The 23,838-nt window shown below is 34.2% G+C and overlaps 1 protein-coding gene and 1 long non-coding RNA gene across 2 annotated transcripts in view; one reads left to right on the top strand and one right to left on the bottom strand.

Annotated features, from left to right (window-relative positions):
- Positions 1-294: 294 nt before the first annotated feature.
- LOC106624572 (uncharacterized) overlaps positions 295-23,838 on the top strand; it is a 363,928-nt gene continuing 340,384 nt past the window's right edge. The window contains exon 1 of the mRNA XM_070108938.1: positions 295-891. The gene's annotated coding sequence lies outside the window, so the exon portion shown is untranslated. The remainder of the gene's footprint in view (positions 892-23,838) is intronic.
- Positions 1,811-23,838, bottom strand: part of LOC118682922 (uncharacterized) — a 35,769-nt gene continuing 13,741 nt past the window's right edge. Inside the window, exons 2-3 of the long non-coding RNA XR_004978710.2 lie at positions 2,556-2,949; positions 1,811-2,090 (exon numbers count right to left, since the gene is read on the bottom strand). This is a non-coding gene — a long non-coding RNA (uncharacterized lncRNA). The remainder of the gene's footprint in view (positions 2,091-2,555; positions 2,950-23,838) is intronic.

Below are 23,838 nucleotides of genomic sequence, written 5' to 3'. Positions count from 1 at the left end.
CAACAACATAAAACATAACTGATTAAACGATAATAACCACCACAACAAATCACGATTGCTCTTGTGCGCTTCGCAGCCGAGCTTCGTAGTTACACTTATGTAAGTTATATATGCTGTTAGCTTTATAACTATGCTGTTAGCAGTGTATTTATGCTGTGAGCAGTGCATTTATGCTGTTAACTATATTTTACGCTTAACATGCTTTGTGCGCGCTTAACATTTGCCGACCTGAGGCGACCTGCCAACGTTTTCATTGTTCGGTTTCAGTTTCAGTTCATTCCGGGTATTCGTGCAGACTGGTGGTCGAATAATTAATTAGCGCACGTTGTGACGGCCTCATACCAATCGACATTTAGGCCACAAATACTAAATATTGGCACATATGTAAGGTGTATGGAAATCGAAAAATAAAAAATTATTATTAAAATCAAATACAGCAAAAATGTTAATAATCTGAATGGAATAGTGAATAGCAGTGAAAATCAGAATTTTATGTTATTATTTAATTCGTTAATTTAAAGTGAAATCAAAATCAAAAAATTAACTGTTTATACGTGCGCCGTTACAGTCGTTGGCGTGTGTGCGCGTATGTGCGCGTTGCCGTTACGTCGTGTTATATATTAATTTCAAAAGTAAACGTTCGAGAAATATGCCTGAATAACGGTAAATAATCGAAAATTAAAATTACGCAAAATTTGCAATTTGCCAGCAGCCATTCGAGCAGAACGGTTAAGTTTCGCGTTTTATGATTGTGTACATTCGTTGCGCGTGCCGTGCGAACCGTGGTCAGTGTGCATGCGCGTGTGTGCGTGCGTACTTCGTGTTTATATTAATCAACTTTGGCTTTGTTGCGAAATCAAACAATCAAAATTAAAGCGTTTTGGGTGAAAAGTAAGTAAAAATATTCTGTTAGTGTGGATTGCAAGAGTTTAAATAAAGAGTTGCTTTAAAAGGCGTTAAAACGCCTAAAACTAGGTTGTGTTTTGTGTTTCAAGTACTTGTTTACATTCAGTTACACAATGAAACTTGCTGCACTATCTGTGTTTGAAAATGTATGTGTATATGTGAATGTTTAAACATATGTGTGCTCTCTGACAGCTAACGATAATTTAACGGTACACTCATCGAATAATCATCTTACCAATACAATGACAAACATATAAACATAAGTTTCAAACAATTATGCGTACAGTATTTTTTTTAAATTTCGAAGAAAAGTTGTTCTTAACTAGTGTTGCCATGAATTTTCACAAAAAAAAAAAAATAAAAATATTAAAAATTGTAAGTGTTCTGTTTAAAACTAATATACTATATGTTTTTTGTACATCGATTTACTTCAAACATGCAGCGGAATTTTCAAAAAGCAGCATTTTCTATTGATAAAAATCCAGTTTCTTCACAAAATGAAACAAAAATATATAGCCAAATTAAATTTTTTTATCGGCAACACTAAATAACGATCAGGTAAGTTATTCTTTCTCACTAAAAAATATATACATATGTTAAAAAATATTCAATTATTATGCCAATTAAATATCAAGCGATATAGCGACTTAAACAAACGCTATAGAATTAAATATAATTGTCACTTCTTTTTATAATATAACAAGCTGTTTTCTGATAACTTAAAAGTATATTTAAGGTATTAAAATATTTAAAATCTTTCAATTATTTGAATTTATTTTTTTTCACTCTAAACACCGAATGCAGAACTGAGTTTAACGAACACATTTCTCTTAACATTTTTTTAGCAGTTCGGCTATGGCAAAACTCTTGCACGAAGTTCGGTCAAACAAATAACCTAAACGGCAATAGAAACTACGCATTTATTTATGTATGTACATATATATTTTATATACAATATGTATATCTGAATTAATTTAGAATAGTGATATGATTAGGGGAATCATTTGATATAGAATTTCAGCATTATAAAATTAAGTCCAAATTAGCTCATAGTTAGTCGAAACTTTCCATCATGTTAAGTATACTCAACTTCCATTACTCAAGATACTTAGCTTGTCGTCTAAATTGGTCGGGAGTTTGGGACTACTTCGTAGAATTTAAAGGTTTAAGCCAGTCTAGAGTTGCTGCAAAAGAATGAGTGGGAGTAAGAAATACTGATTGAATTTCTCTGGCTTTATTGAACATGTATTTGAGTGTAAATACAATACAAAAAAAGTTTCTATTGACAATTTGATCAAATAATAAATTGTTTGTAAAAAACGTGTAAATAGTAACAACACATGTGGAAGCGCTAAGTTCAGGTGTGGCTGAACATTTTTTTACTTTTGCAACTTGCAAAGATCAAAAACGGACAGCGAAATACTTTCAGGTGTTGGCAAAAGTTTATAATGAACTAGAGAAAATATTACCCTGACTTAATTCATTTTCGGCAAGAGGACACATTCTTATTAGAAAGAAATTATTTTGGAATTTCACTAAGATTTCTAACTTATTGACCGTTAGATGCGGTATAAAGTCAACCGGAAGTTCGAAAATATTTATAATAGGTATGTATATGGGAGCTAAAGAAAGTATTAACCCGATTTTACCCATTTGTGGCACAAGTGCATGCAGTCATCACAAAAGTATTCTCGCTGAGTTTCAATACTAGACCTCGCTGATTGACCGATATGTTCGATAAAAAATTATCCTTATGCGCTGGCGTCCACATATTCGGTGTCTTGGTCCTTGTAAAGTTATAGTCCGATTTTGATAAGTTTTGAGCGCAAGATGAAATACATTGAGGGTTTCTGTGAGGGATTGTGCAAGGTTGGGCCCACAGGTGTCTCTAGCTATTGCAATCTCCTGTATCAAATTACACTTAACTCGCTCACTTTATGGGTTTTTGTTTAATGCAATTTTGCGGGAGTGACAGTGGTCCGGTTACGCCCATCTGCAATACCAACCTCCGTTCGTAGGTTGATTAACCGACATTAATATTTCCTGAAAATAAGATGAGGGAATAACCAGATTTTATTGAGTATTAAAGTGGTAGTTTGCGGAAGCTTGAAATTAGATTTGATATAATTTTACACTTGAAATTTATGTTGTCTCAATCCTTTTTTTCATACTTTCGACTCTGTTATAATTCTCAGAAATACTGATAGCCAAATTTGCGGTTTCCATAGAAAACAGATCATTTCGGTAACTCTTGACTCAAAATAGATTGCTAGGAATTTTTTAATACCACATATTGAGCTTCACACATTCAAAGAGATGCTGATAGTATAATTTGCAGCTTCCATCGAAAAAATATCATTTGGGTAACTCTTCAGTAAAAATAGATTTCTAGGAATTTTTAAGAATTTTCAAATACCACATAAGGAGCTGTTTTACCACCAATTACTAATTACGGTTTTGTCTTTACATACACAACTTCATAAATACATACCTATATATTTTTAATATATGCTTGTCATAAATATGTGTGGGATTTTTAAAATATGGTCGTGGGCGAAGAATCATCAATAATTAACAATTTTTTTAGGCACACAAATATTTTACTGAAAAAATGTTAATACCCATATTACATAACATAAAAGAACACAGCAATAAAAACCAAATTTGCGGCAATTAAATAAGTAATTTATTTATTAATAGCATATACGCCAAGAGGAGTAAAGCGCATGTGCTTGCGCTGTCATTAAAAAAGTTATTTAAAGTATTCGATTAATTAGTGTTTTGTCAAGCAATAATGTTGGTGTCAAGCAATTAAAAATTATCAGGAAAAAATTTATAAAAATTAGCAAAAACAGGTGTGTAATTATACTTGTTTGCCGATTACGTAGTAACATGTTAGTAAAAAATTTTCTACTTTAATGCTTTTTAGATTTAAAAAAAATGTTATTTTATTATCCTGGGGACTGCTATAAAATAATAAATCATTAAAAATATATCTATGCTGCAAACTATTCTATCGGCTAAAGATTTTAGAGCCGTTACAGTTGTGAAAGGTTGTATATGTAAATGTATGTGTTACTTGACAGAAATGTTTCAAGTTTCGTAAATACTTCTTAAAAAGAAAAATCTTTCAGCCTCACAAACTATTTATAGCTTTTCTAAAACTTGCAATTTCTGTAGTATAAACATTATGTTTGTGTACAATTTCTGGAACGATTCGTGCAAATTTTAAGTTTTCGAGAAAACTATATTCAACAAGTAAGGAAGGATTAAGTTCGGGCGTAACCGAATATTTTATACTCTCGCCGTATTCTCTTATGTACCGAAAGGGTTCAACTACAACGCTCAAATTTGGTATCATATTAACCTACTATGAAAATCATAGCCTTCCTTAATTTCATTACTATATTTTACTTCTCGTCAGGGAAAATCATACTAACGTCATTGGGGACAGAGCATTTTCCCTGACGAGAAGTAAAATATAGTAATGAAATTAAGGAAGGCTTTGATTTTCATAGTAGGTTAATATGATACCAAATTTGAGCGTTGTAGTTGTAGGGAAGGACTGCTCGCATTAATTTCTGACTTTGCTCAGTTAGACTTGAAACCTTATTTTCAAGCAATTTTATATGGTATATATACAAATATAAACACATATATGGAGTAAAGTCAGCCGGACGTTTTAAAATCGGAAATATCAGTTATATGGGGACTAAGGCAAGTTTTCGACCGTTTTTAGCCATTTTAGGCACAAAGATACTCTATTATTAGAAAAATACGCTCTCTCAATTTCATTAAAATAACTGCCACATTGGCTGATATACATATATGGTATAAAGTCAACTGAAATTTCGAAAATCTTTCTTTAGGTATATGGAGGCTGATGAAAGTATTGACCCGATTCAACCCATTTGAGGCGCGAGGGTATAGTATTATCAATGAAACGAATTTCAATAAAATCCCTCATAGATATATTGGGCAAAGAGTCAGCCATACGCACTAGGGTCCACATATTTAGTATCTGGGTTCTGAGAAAGTTATGGTCTGATTTCGACAACTTTTGGGCTTGAAATGTTATATGGGAAATAGGCGTGATTTTTGTCTAATTTCACCTATTTTTACACTGTAATGTAGGAATATGAGGTTAATATTACATACCGCATTCGGTTGAAACCGGTCGAGTATGTCTTGAGATGAAAGCACATTTTTAAGTCAAAATAATCAAAGAGGGCAAGAATATAAATTTTTGAATATTATTTGAATCTACACTTTAAATATAGTACTTCTGCATATTAGATGTCAAAAAGTAGAAACAGATAAGATGTGGTCTCATCTTTATTATATCCGAAACAGGGTATATCAAGTTTTCCACGAAGTGTCCAAATAATATTTTTGAATGGAACACTTTTTTTTAACAAGATATCTTCACGACTTTTGGCATGGATTATTGTTCAAATCGAACCACTTCAGCACGCTGCCACAAAAACTAACCGATCAAAATTTAAAGTTTATGTATGGAAAACTTTTTTATTTGTGAAGGGTAGTAGAAGCTATAACTACTAACTTAGTTGTTGTCAAATATTTTCGAAAAACTCAGGAAAGAGGGAGCCATTACGGACGCGCGAAGTTGTGTTCAGAAAAAAGTTTGTTCTACCAAGAAAGGGAATCAGAAAATGCTTAGAAAGAAGACCACTTTAGGGGCGAGCACTTATAAGTTTATAGTAAAATAGAGATGACATGGCGTCGGCTTTTCGCAAATATTTGACAACCCTCTGGAAGGTATGAGTTTGTGTTCGTCTTGATAGATCAAGCGATATTATTCGCTCCTATCTGTTGAACTCTACGTCAGTTCAAATTATTTTTGGCTGAAATGTATACCAATCGTTTGTGAGGTGGTTAGTGAGTGGATATTGTGGATCGTTTTAAAATTAACTATATTATAGTTTTTAAAAATAAGTGGTAATAGAGACCACTTTCGCATTGTAGAGCATGCCTTTCGTTTGAGCTTAATCTCGAATTTCGCAAACTTTTTGGAAAACAATTTTGTGATATTGGCGTGTCAAACATAAAGTTTAGCTTTTTTGAAGCTGAGATTCAAGCATCCTTAATCATTTCTTTAACTCAATGAAAAAGCTATTTGAGTTTCCATATAATCAAAATACAAATTTTTGTCTAATATGTGGTAAATAATAAATTTTGCGCCTTAAAAATAAGGGTGTGTTGCGCCTGCACCAGATTTTTCAAGTTCACCTAACCTAATCATTTTCGTTGTTCCGATTATATTCTTACAATCTTAATTTAAACTATTTATATTTAGTATCAGTATTAACCGATATTAAATACTTACACACTTAGAAAATAAATGAAATTCTTACTCACAATTCAATTTGAGAAACTACGGAATACCAAAAGTAACGAAAATTTTAAACATTCAAACCCTCTGAGCCTATAAATCGATTCTAACATAATGCTGTTTGCGCAATAAAATATTTAAAAGCATTAAATTATATAGCTAATTTCCATTTATAACCTATAAAACTGACATAGTAACCTTCGCCCTAACATTTAATTATTTAAGAATTATATATCTACCTACAATCTATGAGTTTCGCTGAGCATTAAATACAACGCTAATTAAGCAAAATCCGGCCAAAAGCAATAACGAAAAGCATTTGAAATAGCGGACTCAGGAAACGACGACAAGCCGAAGAAAGTGGTCTTATACATCACCCAATTATTTACTTATTTAAACAGTAAATGCGTATACAGTTAAGCAAATACTTAGCACCCTTACGGCAGTGGGGGAATAGAAAAAAAAAGTTATTTAAAAACTTTTGCTCAAATTTTCGCTTAAACCACCGTCGCACGAAAGTTCAGGCTTCGGCATTTTATTGCTATGCTTTAAGTTACGCCTCTGTCACAACAACAGCAACAGCCGCGTCGTGTCGCACAACGTCCTGCCGCTTTTGACAGTTTATCATGCTGTTACGACGCCACCGCCGAAGGTTGGCTGCCATAGATATTGCGCTTTAATTTGAATTTAATTGCCAAGTATTCGCAACCCACTCAGCATGCCTTCGCGCTTACTTCGCATAGTCAATACTTCGACTGCTAAGTCAACAGCTGTTGCGTGGGCCGGTCGTGCTCCTTACGGATGCCTGTTCTGTCGGCTCGTTGCCGTCATAGCTGTTTCCGTCATACATCAACTTTCCCTTTCTCTAAAAGCCATGTGGCAGAAAGCAACCCACTAAGCGCTGCTTGCGTTCATAATTGAGACTCGAGTAAATCAATTAGAACCGCTTTCTACACGGTTGTTCGCCAGCTTGAATCAATTGCTTAATAGTCAAATGTGTACCTCCACCTTACTGGTATTCTGCTTCATTGGAATTTAACATTTCAGTCTGAAATTTTAGTAATTTTCAATTCAATATTTAACTTAAGCAAGAACAACAGCAGTTTGTACTCTCATACAAATTGCCACTCCCATATTTTATTCGTAACTCCGGTTTGGTTCTGCTACCTTCTGAGCTAGTGTAAAATATCCATACGCGATCCTTGTTATAGAACGAAATTTCTATCGGTACTAATTGCATATTTGCTACCGCTAAATGATAATTGTTTGCTGCCTTTAGCGTGGCAATGGTAATCACAACTACTTGTATATTCACCTCTTGAGTAACTGAGTTTCTTTACTTCTAGGAAAGGAGTTTCGAATTGTTTTCTGCTTACTGAATTTCAAAGAAATGTGAGTTAGCAGAAAAATATTTCTTGATAATTGCTTGTGTAAAAATAAAAGTTCAGTTCATAACGCTTCTAGTTGTGGGGGAAATGGAAGCATTTTGCTAAATGAAGGTGCGAAAGTGAGTGAGTTATTCAAGGGAATAGTTACTTCATTAATAAAGAGCGCTGAATATAGCGCTTCTATTTGAAATATAATACCAAGAACGTATTTGTTAAGGGCGTTGTTTTTGGAGGTATAGCAAGTTTATTTTTTTAGGAGGCACCTTATTTTTAACTATTTGGGATATTTTCTGTAATTAAAAAAAAAAGAAACAAAAAACCAAGCCTTGGTTGCATCGCAGCTATAATCTCCAACACAAATACAACAGATTTTATATCAGAACCTGATTTTGATTAGTCATTTTGTATGTCAGCTATATGCTACAGTAATCCAATCTGAATCAATTTTTTTGGAGATTGCATTACTGGCTTAGACAATACCCTATGCAAAATTTCTTGAAGATATCTTGTCTAATAAAGAAGTATTCCATACAAGGCCTTGATCTCCAACGGTTAGTTTGTATGAGAGTGTATGGTATGTTATAGTGCTCCGATCTAACCAATTTTTTTCTGAAAGTGTATTATTGCCTCAGACCATAATTCATGAGAAATTTCTTGAAGATATCTGGTGAAATGAAAAAAAACCTTATTATTGCCCTCATATATTGAAATTTCAATGCATATGCTTCACCATATCATTTTTGATCTATTTTCTGAAAGTATTTTTAAGACTATCAAGTCTACCCCACTCAGCACTTTTTCAGCTTTTAATAACTATTGCTGAACGTTTCATTGTTTAAAATGCGTAAATGTTCATAAATCTTTCGAGAAAAAAAGTTTTCCAACACTCAACGAAGAAGTAACTCTTTCGGATGTTATAACGCTATGCCATATAATAACAGAACCCTCAGGTTGAAAGTTTTATAAATTACAATTTTTATTTGTACTCTCTTCACGAGGACCTTGGTTTAGTTAAGTTTTTAATTGCTCTCAAAATTTCCATAGCCATTGCTGCTCTCTTTTATTTAAATTTCTATTAAATCTTAGTCGATTTAATTTCATACCTGTGCGCTATGTTAATATACTGCGCTCGGTGTTTTATTGCTCTTCGCAAATTTATTTATAACTCCACCATTCACCTTGTTTTGCTTGGCTGAATTCCCTGGCCATTTGCGGCTTGCCATATGCAGCGTGCCACAATTGAGTTACTGCATTTACTGTCTCTCTTGCAAGCGACTGTGGTTTTATGGTCGTTTGGTATATTTGCTTTCTTCTTTTTTTCTACCACTTTTGATTTATTTTATTAACATTTCAATGAAAAGCATTCCATAGCTCTTCGTATGCCGTTTTTTTTGTGGTTAGAAAAAAAAGTACGTTATTTTAAAACTTAATTTTGTCTATATTTTTATTCCTGTGTTTGAAAACAATAATGTCGCACACCTAACCTAACATATATTTCGTACTGAGTAGAAATGACAACTGCAAGCTTCATCAAGCTGAAAACTTTTTAAAAGAGATCTGGCCCAATTGCCTTCATTTGTGATGCTTAGAAGTTCACTTTTCGATATTCTAGAGTCTATTATTTAAGCATTTTGTTCCACATGGCTGCAATATACGAAGAACTGTCATCACATTTCTCTTATCTATGTTCTAATATATTTGCATTATTAGTTGTCTTCGTTCGCCATTCCTTCGAGAATGGTAAATTGAACAAGTAACTGGAATAAACCCCACTTAAAAGAGCTATTCGAAGTTTGTAGCACCCAAAAGAGAACGTCGGAGTCCCTGTAAAGTTATACCATATATAATACAATATAAATGATCAGCTCTTATGTGGAAAACTTGTTTATTTGAAATGATATCTTCTCGCGATTTGGCATGATTAATTCCTTAATATAACGGTATAATCCTTAAAGAAATTTTTTAGATCGGATCACTATAGCATATAGCTGTCATACAAACTGTGCGATCAAAATCAGGTTTTTGTATGGAAAACTTTTTTATTTGAAAGGATATCTCTTACGCAATTTGGCATGAATAATTCTTTAATATAACTGTATAATCTCCAAAAAGATTTTCAGATCGGATTACTATTGCATATAGTTGCCATACAAAGTGACCGATCAAAATTAAGATAACGATATTTTTATACCCTTTAAGCTATAAGAAATGCACCTTTGAAAGGTATTATAGCTTCGGTGCAACCGAAGTTAACGTTTCTTCTTGTTTTCTTTTGCACATGCGGTTTTACTTTCACACTCCTTTCAAATTCATTGCTTAGCTTTTAATTTTTGCAACTTAAATTCAATTTACATAATCAAAGACTCTTATATATAATATTTTGGCTATAAAATGATGGACTTCGCTCTCCAATAAATTCATACATTTTTCAGCTTTATTTAAATATTTAAAGTACCTCACTCACCCATATTTCCCTATGCTACCACTACTCCCTACACTGCCAACTCTACTTAGCTCGGCAGTTAGCAATCATCCATCCAATGGTTGGCCAACAAAAGTGCAAAAATTTGGGTTAAGTGCAATGAAAATATACCCTTTTAACTGTTGTCCTTGTTGTGGTTGCGGTCGTTGTTATTTTCGTTTTTATTTTTATTATTGTTGTTGTTGTCGTTGTTCGTATTGTGTATTTATTATTATTATTTTCGTATGCTTAAACGTTGTGGTGGTTGTTGTTGGTTTGTTGTTTGTGTTTGTTCTTGTTGTTGTTGTTGTTGTACGCTTGCTTGCTCTTCACTGATGCCCAACCAGCTTGTGCAACGCAAACTATTCCATTTACTTATGCAGTCACCAGCCCAGCTATACATGCCATACATACTGCATAACTATTGACGACCGTAACATTGTTGCTGGCATGTCACGATGGATGTGGAGTGGTGGTGGGCGCACACGGCGGAGCAGAATTATTGGGTGACCATTGCATTTGTAATATTTTCGGTTTGCATATAAATTTATTTTCTCAACGCAAATGCTTTTTTCCGAATTTGTTTTTATTTTTGTTGTTTTTGCTGTATTTTTTTTTTTTTTTGTTTGGTGTTTGCCTATGTATTTTATTGCACAAATCACAGCAATGTATTTTAAATTCAAGTGATGGCGTTAAGCCAAGAGTAAGTCAATAAAGTAAACAAGCACAGGCAACTAGTCGCATATACGTGTGTATGTGTGCTGTTGGTATGCATGTGTGCCTTTTACTGTTGAAAAATGCTAACTCCTATGCTATTGCATATTAGAAGAATCTCTCGTATGTGTTCCGGGCATGCTGGGCTTAAGCATATTAGTAGCCTCAAATATTCACCAGCTAAATGACCAAAAATACTCACACACACACACATATATACGCACACTAGCATACATGTCGGCAAGCAAAGTAATGTACCGAAAAGCGCTCAACTCCTTCCTTAGTATGAGCCCGCGTCCATTGATTTGCATGCGACATTCTCGTTGTGGGCATTTTTGGTTACTTTTATATTTGTTGTTGTTGTTGTTGTTGCTGGTTTAACCTGCTTTCATGTTGCTAATGTTATTGCTGCGGCAATCCACAATTTGATGTTATGAAAATTTTATAGGTATGCAAAGGTTCTTGTAATGTTTGTGTTTAATCGGTTGTGTTTACTTTGCTGTTGTTGTCTTATTGTAATGCTGTGTAGTGAAGATGTTTAAGATTAAACTAAATAAAATGTTACATAATTACGTATTAGTTTTATTTCGCTTTTGGCCTGGATATCTAAGCGGCAATGGAACTCAAAGGGATATAATAGTACGTACATACATATGCATGTGTGGATAACGATGTAATCATATGTAAACATATATGATATACATATAAAATATTCTGAAAATTGTTATAACCTGAACGGGGTGTATTTTATACTTTGCCACAAAGTTTGTAACACCCAGAAGGGTGACGCGAATTGGTCCCTCAGTTATTCAGATATCACGTTTAAGACTTGTTTATATTCCCTAAGAAAATTTACTGAATTCCTTCTAATCTCTAAAAAAAAAAACCTTATCACCACATAGCCACCGGATTACCGGAAAGTAAAAACTTTTCTTAGTATTTCATCTGAATAATTATTCTGCGCTTGTTCAACGTGCTTAAGACCCTAGATGTGTAAAAGCGTGGATCTAGTGTCACTAGCTATCTCGTCAGAAACTTCAAATATTGAAGAATCGGTGGTTACTAATCCACTTGTATGTTAACTGAATTATCCTTTCTTTACTTCCTTCCGTTAGTACTAAATCCTCTCTCCATTTAGCACTGGTACGATAATCGCCGATCCCCAGTTACTAGTTTTTATATTTCTACCGCGCTCTTTAACGATCATTAATCACTTAAGTAATCTCACTCAGTCGTGTCGTTTGATTTTAGTCTTGGTAGCTCCTGCGCTGCTTTTTTACTCAATGAAAGCTTCAATTCTGAAGCTTCTTATCTGAAAAATATAGAGGTGTTCCAACACCTGTTGGTCTTGTTAGCTCTTGTGATGACCTTTAACTCAGTGAAAGTATAATTACATATCTTCTCTGAAAAGTAGAATGGTCTCTAAACAAAATTCATATGATTTCTCCTCGGATTTTAGATTCGCCACATACTACTCTTAAATTGGTATGTATTTTGAAAAGCAGTTGAAATGCTTAGCTGAGCATCATATTCTCTGTGCATATTGGTGCTGTATAGCAAAAAGAGAGCCTAAAAATTTTATTAAAATTATTTCAAACAGCCTCTAAACTTTAGCTGGAGGGGTTTATTTTGACAACGTAGATATACTTGGTAGTTTGCTAATCTCGCACTATAAATCCAAGCTAAAAGTAAGAGCAGTAATTAGGTTAGCTTAGTTTTGGTCGAACAAAACGTTATTTATACATATATATTCGCTTAATAGTAGACGATTTCTGTATAAAATTAGAAATAAACGTAATCATATGTGTTTCTGACAAATGATTATGTGTTTGTGTTAAGTAGCTTAGTGTTAAAGATTTATCTTCAAGCCAACTATATTACTCTCTTTTCCACCTTTCATGCATATTCCACAAACAACAGCGTTTGTTCCGCTTTAAGGATTCCGTATGTCTAATTTCACATGAAATTTTAAGCAAAACAAAGTGCTCGGTTGATAAATGTTTACGAAGAATTAAATGACACTATTCATGTGCTGCGGTATATGCAATACATACATGTCTATGTTAGTGTAAATGTTGAAAAAGAGTTGTACCACAATACGTAAGCAATATTTACATTTCCTCATTCATCTAAATGCATATGTATGTATATATTTGCAACCCACCCATACGTCAGTACCGTTTTTTGTTGCGAAACTTTTTTCATACACTAGGATGGTAAGCTGCAATAAATCCTAGTTCGACTTAACTCGCATATTCCATATTTTCTCAACTCCGAGAAGCTACCCCATATTAGATACTTTCAATATATTTCTAGACTTTTTCTCCGCCTAAACTTTATCCGACGAGACTTTCGACTTATCTCGCATATTTCCCTCTCTTTCATATTTGAGAAGCTGCACAAGTTAGGAATAACTTTTTATAATTTTATAGAATTTTTCTCGGTACCCTGTAGTTTGGTTCGTCAAAATTCTAGGGAGTCCATGTTTTTAGCTCAGTAGTATCTACGAACGAAATTCGTTAGTAGCCGAAAAGATCGTCACAATTAGCAAATATATACAAGTATCTAACCTGAATCAGTAATCGAAATCGGGGCGGCACAGCAAATCAATGTTTGTAAATGCTGATCACGGTATTTACGAGAAGATCTCTGGTCATGATTAAAGCTCTTTGAAAGCCCCCATACGCCAAACAGCTATAAAGCTCTATATAACAGCTTAAATAATCTCCCCAAAAACACAATCGGTAGACGTAGTTTCCAGATATAGCGACCAACTAATAATCCGCGACTCTACGGTTTTTGATTCTTTACATTCTTTGAAAACTTATAAGTATCTTAAATTTCGATAGTCTAAAGCTACTTACTTGTAATTAGAATAGGTCAGTCTTAAAAGTCAGTAGTTTAGAAATATTGCTAACTCTTTACTGACCGATTATCCTACTAAACATAGCGTACGCGAGAAACATTATTCGAACTATTAATAGTACAATGTCACTCTTCATTTACCTCAGCCATCCCCAATAGCTTTCTGAGAAACCAATTGACTCGCTTGTCAGTGTATGTGTAATACTTCCAATTGACTGCATTTAACCCATTAAACGTTGCATATTAACTTACCTTTGCACATACATAAATATTTTCACTGGAATTTCAATTTCATTCTAAATGTTGCCATTGATACAATAAACACGATTTAACGGTGTAGGTTTCCCTACATTCGCTGCATTTTTATACTCTCGCAACCTGTTGCTACATAGTATAATAGTTTTGTTCACCTAACGGTTGTTTGTATCACCTAAAACTAATCGAGGTAGATATAGGGTTATATATATATAAATGATCAGGATGAAGAGACGAGTTGAAATCCGGGTGACTGTCTGTCCGTCCGTCCGTCCGTCCGTGCAAGCTCTAACTTGAGTAAAAATTGAGATATCTTTATGAAACTTGGTAGACATGTTTCTTGGTACCGTGAGACGGTTGGTATTGCAGAGGGGCGTAATCGGACCACTGCCACGCCCACAAAACGCTATTAATCAAAAACCAATAACTTGCCATAACTAAGCTGCGCAATAAGATACAATACTGTTATTTGGTACACAGGATCACATTAGGGAGGGGCATCTGCAGTTAAAACTTTTTTTAAAAAGTTGGCGTGGTCCCGCCTCTAATAGGTTTAATGTGCATATCTCCTAAACCGCTTACGCTATAATAACAAAATTCACTAGAAGCAAATGTTTTTAGCACTTCTAATGACGGTGTGAAAATAGTTGAAATCGGGTGGCAACTCCGCCCACTCCCCATATAACGGTACTGTTAAAAACTACTAAAAGCGCGATAAATCAAGCACTAAACACGCCAGAGACATTAAGTTTTATCTCTGAGATGGTATAAGATGACTTTATAGGAACCGCGTTCAAAATTAGACAGTGGGCGTGGCACAGCCCACTTTTAGGTGAAAACCCATATCTTGAGATCTGCTTTACCGATTTCAACCAAATTCGGTGCGTAACGTTCTTTTCATGTTTCTATGTCATAGTGCGAAAATGGACTACAACCACGCTTACTTCCCATGTAACACCATTTTCAATTCCATCTGATTCTTTCACTTTCCACTATGCAAATCAGGTAACAATGATTATATCGGGGTAAAACTTTGCGTGAATAATGCAATTAAAGTATGCCACCTTGCGGCCAAAAATTGTCTAAATCGAACTAAAACTGTTCAAACCCCTAAGTACTAAATATGTGGACCCCATAGTTGACCTTCTACCGAAAATATCAGTCAATCCACAAAGAAATCTCAAACGAGTATACCATTTGACTTTGCGAGAGTATAAAATGTTCGGTTACATCCGAACTTAGCCCTTCCTTACTTGTTAACATTAGTGTTGTTGTGAAACTATTGTTTTGCTGCAATTGACACTGCAGAAAACCGCTAGGATACACATTCATATAATATTCACTTGGTTCGAAATTTATTGTTTTTAACGGTAATTATGGACATGTGACGCACTCGTAGCTGTCGTTTGCAACGAATGGAAGTAATGTTGTCAAGTTAGTTTGGAGCTAAAGTTGAAAATATTGTACAATATTTTTAGCTCGTCACTTTTGTATTTATGTAGAATTTTATCAGAAAGACAGACATAGATGATAATTATGAGCTTAAAAGAAAGAGTCACATAGTAGTCAAAGCCACTGGAACTGTTCAATAGCATTTTCCTTCTTCTTTCCTTCCGCTGATATCGACGCACCAAATTTTAGGCTGGTGAATTGAAATGTGGTCGTACTAGGCTAGAGCAAGTTCATAATTTTGTTAGGGAAGATGCAAGTTTGACCAAGCGTGAAATTGCTAATGCCATGGGCATCTCAGACGAATGAGTACTTCATATTTTACATGGAGAATTAAATATGAAAAAGCTGTTTGGAACGTTAAGAATTCAACAAAAACTGGATTGAAAACAAATTTCTCAGCATAATTTGGAGCCTTTTAACCAGAATGAAACGATTTTTTGCGTCGATTTATAACAATGGATGAGACTTGGATCTATCACCAAGATTCTAAATTGAAACAAGAACGCTCACAGTGGACTGAAGCTGGTTTTTCAGCTCCAAAGCAGGTGAAGTACAGCGATCAGCAAAGAAGGTTATGGCGTCAGTTTTTTGTGATGCAAAAGGAATTTTATTGATTGATTATCTGCAGAAGAGTAAAAAAATCAACTCTGAATATTATTGCAGCCTTTTGGATCAGCTCGATAAAAAAATTCGTGAGAAAAGACCTGTTTTGCAGCACAAAAAATAATTTTCCATCAAGACAATGCACCTGCTCACAAGGGTGTTTTAACAATAACAAAATTCAACGAATTCAAGTACGAATTGCTTGATCATCCACCGTATTCACCAGATTTGGCTCACAGTGACTACTACCTCTTCAGAAACCTTAAACAATTGCTTCGTGGAAAGCGTTTTTCGTCAAATGAAGAAGCTATTACAGCCGTTGACGGGTATTTTGCTGAGCTTCCGGAAAGTCATTATAGCGATGGCATCAAATTATTAGAGGATTATTGAAATAAGTGTATTGAAGTTAAGGGAGATTATATTGAATTAGAAAATATATTACCTACCAAAAACAGTATTTTTTTCATTTCGAGCGCAGAAACTTTTCAACCAACCTATATACGCATTTTAGTGCGGTAAGGATAAAAAACCGAATAAGATATATTTTTGAATGAAAGATAGGTATGGTGTTTTAAGATCCAAATATATATGAAGTTGCAGCTCGAGCGTTGTAGCTATCAATACAAAAATATTCTCTAATCGATAGCATATGACAGCATTACTACTGACTTATATTATATTGCATATGACCGATATAAGAACACGTTTTTTTGTAATTTTTAAAAGTACGTTAAAGGAAGTTTTACTCATTAGATTTCGGCTATGAGTTCCAACCATCTCTGTATTGTCAAATTTAGCTCATATTGTATTGGAAGCAGTTAAATAGACGGCTGAACTTTCAGCTATTATTCTAATTCTCCAACCGTGTATATTTTTCTTTTAATTATATTTGAAGTTTTTGTTATTCCAGCTGGGTCTTGAACCTGCGTTGCACCCAGTGATAGTCATGTATCGCACTAGACTATAATACATGCTTATAATTATATACTTTCCAACAAAGTTCAATAAAACACCTTCGTGCTCTACTCTCTTACGAGTATTTAGTGTGTCTTTATTATTATTTTAATTTTCACTACCTCATTATTCTTCGCTTATTTGCTGTTTTTTTATATTCTTACGAGTATAATGTATGTAAAGTGCAAAAAAATGTGTCCCATACAGTTTCTTTGTCTCGTTTCTAGCCTACCTTTTTCCGTGCAAAAGAGCAGCCAAGCGTTACGCAGCCAAATAAAACACGAATCAAATTAAAAATGAAAATCTATTTTATCAGGCTAAGTCTCAGAACATAGTTGAGCAACACTGTAAATATCAAAAATGCATCAAAATTGCTGCTAAACTGTGGACACACGTACAGAAATGTGATGGTATGCTTAAATTAGGAGTTGAGAAAAATACTTTTGGTGAACATTGGCAGAACATTCGTAAAATTTTAGATTTGCAGTGCTTTTATTTTCTATATAATATTATATATAATATATAAATAATTATATAATTTCTGTAATTCTGAGTTTTTGTATCGGAATTTTCCTCCATTGCTAGAACAATTAGGTCTCGATATGATGGTTAATATGATGAAAAAGTCAGCGCTGATTTTGAGTGAGGGAGGGAGAGAATCTTGCGTAAGTCGGTGGATTACTGAGCCTGAACCGTGATTAATTTTTTACTATATTAGACACGTAACTCTTATACAAGTAGTATACAAAGTAGGTTTTATATTACAAATTATTATAATATTCCTACTAGGATGTTTTTAACTCAACTTATCGTTCTGTTTTTGTTAATTGCTTGCTCGTTTCTGTTATAAAATGCAATTCCCTTGTCCTAAAGTGAAGTCAAATTACGCTTAAGCTAATTTATGCTTGCTAAGTGTCCATATCGAACTCACTGAAGTAATTCAATTAAGTAATCAAAGTAAATATTGATTACTTGACTGCTGAGGTACGCATAAACAACCGAAACTACGCAGCGCTTCAATCCGTTAATCGCATTAATGAAGAATGTTCGTCTTTTCGTTGGTATTAAGTTGCGGAGCGCATACAATGCGGCATGCCACTTTAGCAGCTTATGTGGCGTAATACACTTATAAGTATGCTAGGTTGAGCCAAAAAGCTAACCTAGTATTATATAAGAGTTTTTGAATTGAAAAAAATCCTCTTGTTTTTTTTTTAGAAAATTTTACGCTCAACTAGAATCCGAGATGTGAAAAGTTAAATCTTAAACATTTTAAAAGTTATTATACCCTTTACAGGTGCTTTTTTAAAGCACCAAAAGACCGTAAAAATACATTTATTCAGTTTGAATGGCAACAATAAGCTTCAGTGTATCTGAACTATATGTTCGGCGCTTGTTGCGATAATCTACGCCAAATTTCGTGATGATACCTTAACAAATTGAAGAGTTTTCCATACAAGGACTTGATTTTGATCGTTCAGTTTATATGGCAGTTATATGCTATAGTGGTTCTCATTATTTGGAAGGGGATAGTTTTTGGCTCACCCTAATGTATGTACAAATGTATGTATGTGTGATGAATATTTAGGTATATAATTGTACCTTGCTGTTAGTCAATTATAACGTCTCTTAATTACTAGCGATAAGTGTTGGCCATACAATTAGACTTTTATTGTTATTATTGTGTCTGTTGCAACATCTGCTTACCACCGCGGCAGCGTAAGTATCTGGCGTTGTTTCGCCAACTGATTGCACTCCACTTGAAATCACTTTACCCCGCACTTGCAGGCGACTACGTATATATATTTGTACTATACTCGTATGTATGTAAACTGAACTGCTACTGGGTTTAAATGTTTACAAATACTCTTAGGTATTATACTTTCTGTATACACATATGTACATATATATGTATATATGTAAATTAGCCAACAGGGTAACACACCTACTAATATACATATGTACATTTATTACCAACATACAGTTGGCAAGCGGATATGTTGGTTTTTTCACTGCTTGTTGCAAGTTCTGCTCCACTTGTGGCATTGCTGCTGCAATAGCTGGCAATTCACTTGAATTGTTCACTACGCATTCATCCACATACCAATACATATATACGTAAATATGGAAAAAATATATAATTATGAATAGCACACTCAATTGTTCCGAATTCACTTTCGCTCCACGCATATCTTTTAATTCCAGCCGCCGGGGAATCGATCTGCTCAAGTGGATTTTCGCTATCGTGCATTAATGCTTATGCCACTTAAGACACATGCCGTGCATGCCATTTACCACACAGCACACACACATACATACATACACATATTCAGCAAATGAGTCATGAGTGGCGTCAGACAATGCTTGCCATTCAAGGTATACTTCTGTAATGCTTCCAGCCATTCTGCATACGGCTGAAGTGGCCAATGAAGTTGCTTGGCTCTAGCATTCATCGCTTATCTCTCAGAAAAGTAATAATTTTTGCGGCAGCTACTGAGCAATAATCTATGTACATATGTAAGTGCAGAAGTAATTAAGTATTTTTTACATTCCCTCACTTCCGCTGCTGTGTGTGCGATGAGTGGATTCATCATAAAGTACTAAGAGAAAGTGCTTATCAATAATTGAACTAACAATGAAATGGTAAAAAAAAATGCTCTAACGGTACATGTTCTTGAATAAAATGAGTTGCATTATGCTCATACCAAAAACCAATGTACCTTTTTGATATTCTAAAAGAGTAATTAACCCCACGTGAATGTCAAAGAAATAACAAAACTCTGTTTTAAAAGCGTTCTGTAAAAACTTAGCTTCTTGAGCGCAAAAGAACTTGTGCAAATTTTCAGATTAATATCTTAAAAACTGAGGGACTAGTTTGCGTATATACAAATAGAGGGACAAATCGACTCAGCTTTTCATGCTGATCATTTATATTATATATATACAAACATATCTGAGTGTTACAAACTTCGTGGCAAACTTACAAACAGGGTATAAAAATCCAAGAACATATTTGTAAAGAAACTACAGTATAACCAGTTCGACGACAAAAACATTGGCATTAATATGAAAAACAGGTTTTCGAAGATTGATTTTAGTTAAAGCAACTCGTAGAACTTACTATAGAATCCCATGCACACACTTTCAAAGAATACTTTAAGACTTCCCCACATGATTACCGAGAACGTTGTGGTCAGATATGATAGGATTTCGTGCGTTTCCGCTCATTTTTGATATATATGCAGTAATAATAAGATTTTGACCTGTATTATAGATGTGGAAGTAACATGGACCGTTGAGTGGATACTTAATTTACCAGGGTTTATCAATAATACTGTCGAGAAGATGTGCTTAAATGTTATGAGGGTACATCCTAATATATATATATAGAATAGCTCCCTGGAAAATAACAACTTGATCGTGGTGGTTTTAAATCCCCATGCAAACACTAATCATCATGTTATTTTAATAAAAAACATCGGGCGACCTGTTCTCTCGTCTACGGTATAACGAATATGAAAAAGGAAGTAAATTTTCAACATAACTTTTCTCTAACACTCAATGATCCTTTTCTTCTAAAAATGTCATTGTCCAACTTACCAGAACTGAATACTATGTATACTATTAACAAGTCTATCAACTCAACCTGCAACTAAGTGATTTTATTTTCCGTTAATTTACTTTGTCAATAAGTGATAATGTTGCTTACTCTGAACGTGAAATGATCTTTAATTTTAAATATATACTTATCATTACCTCACGGCAGAAGTAGCCTTATGCTATGAAAGTAGAAAAATTTTAAGTATTGAAACATGGAACTTCAGCCATCATAGTTTGTTGTACAGGGGCTAGCTAGCTAAGCTAAAGCCTAGCTTTAACACTACCTTATAGAGCGCTATCATTGTTAGAAAAGGTGATTCTCTATAATTTTACGACAAGCTGGTACCAAAGGTCACAATCACTTGATTTTCAGCCCTCTACGCTAAATTTACAATTTTTTTAGTTACTTAGCATGTTATTTCGAAAGAGAATTAGGTGTTTTCAAAAATTGTTAAATGGTTTATAATCCTGAACATCACGACAGGCATATACAATCTGTGAAATATGAAAGTTCTGCAGTCACTTCGTGGTCAATTTACCACTTATAAATATTACTTCAATTTGCAGGACGATTTCGTAATGTTTTACATACTTTGCGTATACATTTATCTTAGCTAATCAGATTATATAATACTAGCAAAAAAATCCTTCTGAGTTTCATTAAGATACCTCCACATACTGACCAATATATAAAGAGTAAAGAAATATATAAAGTTAACCGGTCTTTTCTTTATTTCTTGACATTGACTGACAACTGCACAGTCGTAGTACATTATTTGGTTACATAATTAGTAGTATATGCAGTACATGCGTTAAAAGTAATTTTTCAGGTAATTTTTCACACCCTGGATTACATTATTGGCGTTTCAGAACCACCAATTTTTTTGAAAATATAGTTCATCAGAGAGAGTGTCGCTTCCCAACGTTGAAACAATTTTTCAAATCTATCAAGTAGCTCCGGAGTCTATTCATTTAAACAAAAAAACAATAAAATCTTTTCTCTGCATAATATTATATAAATTATTAAACAGTTTGGCTTCGGTTCAGCCCTAACCTTACTTTTCTTTACATTTTCATTATTTAGTTACTAAATTATTACCTTTCATGTCTCTCAAATAGTCTCAAATTTCTTTAGAAAGTATATTGAGCCATTTTCTTCAAAGTGCCAAGTAATTTATGATTACCTCCACCAACAACAACCAACTACAATAGTGTCATTATTGTTATATTGGCTGTACTCATGCTGGTCATTTGTGTGTGCGTTGCACACCATTAGGCTGTCACTAATTTGGCGCTTAATTGATTTTAGACCAACAAACTGACCACAATCAAAAGCCAATCGATTTGGCATACAAACAAATTCTCCTTCACTTGAGTGAGGTTGCCGAACGTGAAGGGCCTAGAGTAGCGTTGTCAAAAAATAATTAGAAAGCATGTAACGAGAGCGTAATTGACTAACAGCAAATACGAGCAGATTGTTGGTGTATAACAATAACAACAAAAGCCAGCAAATTGCAATTGACGTTGACATTGACGAGCCTTACATGTTGTCTCAAGGTACAACCTATTACCTACTATATATTTGGAAGTTTATTGTTCGTCTGTCGCGCTTTTTGCCTTACTCAGCTTGTTCGCGGTCGCGTTCGTCAAACGAAGTGGTCTTGTTGGTGGCATGCGGTCAAACGGCTGTGATTGTTGCTTAAACCTTAAATTGTTATTTAATGAGCCAGACCACAAATAGCGCAGGCCCGACAAATGTATGCCTAGTTACATACATACATATGTATATCATAATTTTTTTTGCATTCTGGTGCTCGCTCAGGTATTTAAAGTAGCATTAATTCATTAGTGTTGACGTGCTTTGCCAGTGTCTTTTTGCATTTTATTTGTCGCAAGCTAATTGCCCTTAAATGCATTGTGGTAAAATAAAATTCCATTTATGTTTGCTTAAGAACTCGTCACAACTTGCAGCAAAGCTTCTTTTTCTTTATTTTTGGTACCAAGTGTTTTATTCCGCACTCAAATCCACTGTATACAGCAGTACAATAAATCATGCTTAGGTAAAAGCTTTCAACCATTAATTAGTTATTAAGAAGTTAAGTGTTATGCAAGTGCTATTACCGTCAGGAAGTACGATCGATATTGTTCGCTAGTGGCTCAAACCTTCCAAATATCTATTAGAACTTTTAAGTTTATACTTTTTATACCCTGGACAGGGTATATTAAGCTTGGCGAGAAGGTTGTAATATCCAGAAGGAAACATCAGAGACCCTATAAAATATAATAAAAATGATCTGCATGAGAAGCTGAGTCGATTAAACTATGTCCGTCTGTCTGTACATACGCGAACTAGAAGCTGAGTTTTCGAAACATCGATCGGAAATTTTGCATAAGTTTTCTCTTCAAGAAGCTGCTTATTTATGGGAACAGCTGATATCGGATCACCATAGCATATAGCTGCCATATAAACTGAACGATCGAAATCTTAACCTTGTATGGAAAACTTTTTTAGTTGACGAGATATCTTCACGAAAATTGACATGAATTTTTAGCTAGAGCAACGGTAAAATTTTCATAGAAAACAAAAGCATTAGCTGTCACACAAACTGACCGATCAAAATCAAGTTGTTGTAGGAAATCTTTTGTATTTGTGAAGGGTATTAAAGCTTCGGTGCAACCGAAGTCAACGTTTTTTCTTATTATTACTAAGATTGGAGTACCATACAGGATCTGCCGGCTATTTAATCCCATCATACCTATGTTATTATTACAGTCATGTGAGTCAGGCTTCAGTCAGTACTCCGGCATGAACTAAGGTGCTTGCTGGCTACCGTCTTTCTTACCTTTTATTATATTGCTTTTCATGCCATTTTTTATCACTTAGTAAAAACGTGTCTCTGTTTCGTAGTTGAATTTTTGTTCTCTTTATCTTTAGCATTTCTTTTCTATCTGAGTCTTCAAACAAAATAATAATAATTCCATTATCGTGCATTATTTTCGCATTCATCATTGTTGGTTTGTCTTGTCTACCGAAAGCGATTTGTAGCTGAGTTCAATTTGGTACAATTTTTAAGAGATGAGTATCAATTTATACCGATACTTATACATACGTATATGTAATTTCATTTCAATAATTCTTGCGTGCGTTAGATGTTACACTAATTGCTCTTTGGTATTTGTTCTTTGTTTATTAAAGAGCTTAAGGTTTTGCTTTGCTCTTTATAGCACGTTTGTTGTTCGAACTAATCATTCCTTTTGCGGTAAAATCTTAATATCATGACTGACAATAC

This window comes from Bactrocera oleae, chromosome 2, assembly GCF_042242935.1.
Source record: "Bactrocera oleae isolate idBacOlea1 chromosome 2, idBacOlea1, whole genome shotgun sequence".
In the NCBI taxonomy this organism is placed as follows: domain Eukaryota; kingdom Metazoa; phylum Arthropoda; class Insecta; order Diptera; family Tephritidae; genus Bactrocera; species Bactrocera oleae.
Note: the sequence above shows the minus strand (reverse complement) of the source record. Positions and strands in the feature narration are given on the sequence as shown.